General features: G+C 34.2%; 1 pseudogene; it reads left to right on the forward strand.

Moving 5' to 3' along the window:
• The first annotated feature begins 2,845 nt into the window (after positions 1-2,845).
• Positions 2,846-4,000, forward strand: LOC149249181 (ubiquitin-conjugating enzyme E2 22-like; annotated as a pseudogene).
• Positions 4,001-5,666: the final 1,666 nt, after the last annotated feature.

Consider the following 5,666-nt stretch of genomic DNA (forward strand, 5'->3'; position numbering starts at 1 on the left):
TATAGCAATATGTATCTCAAAATGATTGATGATAATACCTAGGTAGATTTGACATGACACAATGCAAACATTCTTGTTGGAACGAATGACACTTTACCAAAGAAGAAATATATGAAGACAATTTGTAGAAATCTTTTAGTGAAATTCCACCATCGCTTATATGGACTTGGAAGTACACAATCCATTTGTTAATAGTTTCTTTCACCCTATAAATTGATGTTTTCTTAGTTTTCAAATTCTTCTATCTCCTTTGCACTTAAATTCTTCTATCTCCTTTTCACTTACATGTCAATAATATATGTTTGTGATGAATATTTGTGTTAACCCTGCAAACTTCTCGCATACCATGATCATTAGCATTGACAACAGTGTTCCTATAAATGTCCTAAGTTGCCAGTGCAGACTTAAAGGAGAATGTGGGTGCGTAATTACCATTGAGTGAGTGTCTAATAAGCATGAATTAAACTTTTGAACCCTTAGCTTTAGAAACTAAAGCTTGAGAATTTTTTGTTATCTGTTGGTCAACCATTTTATAGTGACTCTGCAGACATAGATTAATAATAAGCTATGATAAAATAGGAAACAACTTGCCCATGTTAAGTACTCACAATGCCTTCCATTATTGAATCAATATTTTAATTATATTATTTCAACCTCTTTATTTTTGGGTAAAGACTAGGGAGCGAGACCTGTGTGTATGCCCATGCTAAACCAGAATCTTTGTTTAAGGGGAATTTGAATATTGAGTTTCACCAACACAATATTAAAAAAAAAATACACAAGATTCTTTACAAATGCAATGTTAGTTAGTGGATACATAAATTCTTTCATACTAAAATGAATGTTTTTTTGGAAGATGGACCAAACCAAACCTCGCGGGCATGTAGTGTAATTTATATGAACTTTTCAATGTTAAAAGTAGTCTTGACCCAACTCGTTCGTACAAAGAACAATAGAAGACAAATAATTTCCAGAGTATATAGTTGTATATATTTGTGTTATTTACATCATCCTACATCTATAGAATAGTTCATATCCTATGGTACACTAGAAAATTACTTGATCAAGGTTGAAACTTAAGGGGAAAAGAAGATAGCATCTCTCATCTCCCAACAATGTACAAAGCCATAATGCAATTTCCATTGACTTTGAATCTCATTCATGAATGCAATTACAACTTGCTCATATGTACAAAATTCTAAGCTACATTGATATGCAATGCTCATCTAAGTCACCCAAAACCACTCACATCAAGCCCCATTTCCATGGAGGATATAGTGGTATAACCATTGGAATTCAAGTCCAATTCCGCTTCCATTTTGAGAATTTATTATTCCCGTTTGAGCATTTTCTAACTTGAATCGTATAAAGTTTTCATGCGAAGATAGAGCACTAGAAAAAGTTGATTATATTCATGCAAAGATAAAGCACTAGAGAAGGTTGAATATTTTTACATGGAGATAGAGCACTACAAAAGGTTGATTATTTTTATGGAGAGATAGAGCACTAGAAAATGCTAATGTCGTTTCCATGGGTTGAACAAAAAGCATGCCACTCATTCACAAGCTTCCTTTTTCTTCAGATAAAGGATTTCCATTTTCTTCTGCATGTACTATGTCACTAGTAGACTTCTCATGCAAAATAATTGAAGAGTCCTTGGTCACAAAGGAAGAAGAAGAAATATTTTCTTCTCCTACCAATTCTTGCAGCCTCATATCTTTTCTCATCACTTCCTTCTAAAACTGCACCATTGCATCATATGCATACCTTCACTGTTTTCTATCACCAAACCTGCAAATGTTTTATAGGGATATTCTTTGAACTCTCATTCTTTGAATTATGTTACTATTGTACACATTTTGCACCCTGATACAATTGGTCAATATGGACAAGAATGAATATGTGGCCCCTTTATCTTGTCATGGCAAGTGGTATTTATTCCTTGACTATGTTATCTGTTCTTTTTTCTTTCCACATTCCTTACTAAAGTTGTCATTCTCAAGCCTTCAAGGTAAATGAGAGTTGTGAAATTCCATCTTACCTACTAGATAGGGAGGTTCCATCTGCTAAATCAGCAAGTGGATTTTTTCAGCCATTGCTACAAGTTGAATTTCAGGCAATTGTATCAGTGGGACATGGTAAAAATCTTGACCCTGATGATGGATGATGGGGCCTTTTACGTCATTATAGATACTCAATTATCTCTGGTAGAGGTTTTCCTACAACTAAATTGGCATATTATGAATGTTTTTATACCTTTTTCTCCTCATGCATAGATTTTTGGCATAAATTTGTTAATTTTTTTACTACAAGGAATTCCCTCTTCCTTTCAAAAGTAAAAACCCTACATCACTAAATAGTTGGGGCCTTTCATCTCTTACTGGAACTTGCTAGAATTAAAGGTGCATAGTTCCAATTAGTCTTCAATTTACAGAATGTTAAACCCCAACATCCTAGACAGTGGTGAAAATTGCATGTAGGCTATTATATTTCAAGTTGCTCACGATCAGTTAATATGGTTTTTGTCAGGCATAAATTTTTGTGATGCTTTCCATTTTGAACTGGATCTTCCTTTCAAAAGTAAAAACCCTACATCACTAAATAGTTGGGGCCTTTCATCTCTTACTGGAACTTGCTAGAATTAAAGGTGCATAGTTCCAATTAGTCTTCAATTTACAGAATGTTAAACCCCAACATCCTAGACAATGGTGAAAATTGCATGTAGGCTATTATATTTCAAGTTGCTCACGATCAGTTAATATGGTTTTTGTCAGGCATAAATTTTTGTGATGCTTTCCATTTTGAACTGGATCTTCATACATAAATACATATATATCTTGTGTTACATGCTGAAAACAAGAACCTCCCACCCGTGGTGATAAATGAAATTGCAAAGGAGCTGAAGAGTCTTGATGAATCACCTCATGGAGGTATAAAAGTGGTGGTGAATGATGACAACTTTTTCAATCACAGTTGCGGACATTGAAGGACCAAGTACATTCTAAAAGAATAATCCAGAACAATGTAACATATTTTGGATGTTCTATGCTTGAGAAAGGGATCATTTTTTCATATTGCATTTACTGAAGCATCTGAATTCGTTTTTTTTGCATGGTTATTACTAGATTTTTGGAACATGAGCTATATTTACATTTATTGATGCTTTTTCCTGTAGCTAGCACTCCATATGAATTTGGTGTTTTTCGAATGAAACTGGTTCTAACTCCTGATTTTCCAAACTCTCCTCCCAGAGGTAATTGTTGATCCTTATAATGATGCTTCATCCAATTTACATTCTCTTAAATGGATATTATGTTTGCTTTAGATGTTTAGTTTCCTATAGGACATTCTTTTTGTTTTTCTACTTATTGCTTATCTAAATCATCAAGTATATAAGGGGGATGCATAACTTGTAAAAACTGAGAAATAAACTTTGCCATCTTTCAATAGTAATGATTGGCTTGGACTGCAGGGTATTTTTTCACAAAAATATTCCACCCTAATATTGCAAGCAACGGAGATATATGTGTCAATACTCTGAAGAAGGATTGGAATCTAACAATAGGACTATGACAGATTCTTCTTGTATGTGTTCATCCACTTATCAATTTAGCTTATTTATGGGTACAATGTGGTTATGTTACAAGAGGTACGATGTGCTTATGTTACAAACAAAATATATTGATATGGGTTTATTTTCCAAGATCTATACAAGAATTCATGCTTTAAAGCCCAAATTGAATAGTAAAGTAGCAATTTCAGAGTCTATTGCTTTAAATGAAGACCCAAAAAATACCCTTGTGACCTCTCCTGCCCCACTTCTACCATACACAACAAATATGAGAATAATATTCAATATCCAAGAATAAATGTTGCTTCAACAGAAGCTATAGGAGTTGGTGTATCAACAGTTCATAAGAAGAAGGATCTAGCTTCTACTAGAGTGCACATTGATAAGAAAAAGATTGATGCAAGGAAGAAAAGTCTTAAAATATCATAGAACTTTAGCCCTTATTATCAGTTATTTGAGTCTTTTAACTGGTCATGTTACAAAGGTGAGCTAATTTATTCTATGAAATTAAAATGCATTGATCCTTTGAGGCCGGATTGAGTATAATGTATTTAGAAGCTGGAAAGGTTTGGTCTTAGAATTTTTGGGAGCCAAAAATTGGGTACCTGAGACATAGTTAATGGAAACTGCTACAAGTTTATCGGTTGGTATCTATATTTATTATTTTTGGCATCCCCTTAAATAATTTTGTATTTTTGTGTTCTTTTATGAGATTTCGTCCATGTAAATCTAGTTTGGTATATAATTTTCAATGATTGTATGCAATTTTTGAAATAGAAGTTTTGTTGGTGCGAAGTTGTTACTCCTAACAACCATGCCCATAATGGAAATGTTGAATCAACATGAAATATTGAGTTTCTTTGTCAATGTTGAAATTTATTCCTTTCACAACAATTAGTTTTTAGTTGAATAATGCTTATTTTTCATTTCTATGTGTTAGTTTCAGCCTTTGAAGCCTTCCTCCAGTGATCAAACATGCTCTTACAAAGTGATTTCAGGGTGTCAAAGTCAAATTTTGTCATTTCAGTGAGTCTTCAAGTAAAATTTGGTCACTAGGTATTAGGTCTAGGGTTGTTTTCACTCCTTCCAAAGTCTTCCAAGTATTGGTCCATGTCACCATTCAGCTTAGTGTACCATCATTCAAATATTTTTCATCATCATTTCAGGTTCCAATGGGTCATTTTACACCTTGTTCGTGCTTCAGTTGTACTTGGGTAAGCCTCATTTCCCTCTCCTAGGGTTTTGAAGGTAATTTTTCTTGGATGGTCAAATGATCAACAAAAATTGTGTCCTGATGTTCATACACCTTCCCCTCTCCCTAATATACCTTCTTAAACAATTCCCATCACTGATATCCCTCAAATTCATCATTTTCTCACAAACCCTAGCTTATTGCTACAATTTGACAAGTTTCTAGGCTAGGCCTATGTTTTGCCATTTTGGACCCCTTCCCCTCACTCAATCTTTGAAATTCCACTTTCTCATGATTCCTAACATCCCTCCCTACTTCCTAAAATTTTCTCAAGAATTTAGAAGCCCCTTATCCCCTTCGTTTCCCTTCATTTCCACAAATCCCCTGTTCCACACATCGGGATAGGTTTTATTCAAATGATGTTTCTGAGTAAGAAAAGATGAATTTGACAAAAGTGAGAGAGGTTTTTTTCCATCATTGACCCAAGAAGAAAAAACTCTTTCAGTTTTTACACAAGTTTCATGGTTTGGGAGAAATGTCAAAAACATCATTGGCCTCAGGAGGATTGATGCACTTTTAGAGTGACCTTGGGAAAATCAATATTTCACCTAGTTGGGATGTTCAAATGACTTTCTTGATGATTTAAATGATATCTAGACAGAGAGATATTTCCAATGAGCTATCATGAGCTCAATTTGGAGTTGAGGAAGACCTTCAAAAGTTGACTGCAACAGCACTCTACATTTAGGCAACCTCATTCTACACATTTTGACCAATCTTGGGAGATTTGACTTTTGATAGGGCAAATGAACTCCAAATTGAAAAATTCAAGATGTTCTGAAAAGTAGACTTTACAATATTTCCAACGAGCTATCACACGCCTAATTTGGACACTGGGAAGGC

The sequence above is a fragment of the Pinus tabuliformis genome, chromosome 7, assembly GCF_031772625.1.
Source record: "Pinus tabuliformis cultivar Carrire ecotype Pingquan chromosome 7, CPIR1, whole genome shotgun sequence".
Lineage (NCBI taxonomy): Eukaryota > Viridiplantae > Streptophyta > Pinopsida > Pinales > Pinaceae > Pinus > Pinus tabuliformis.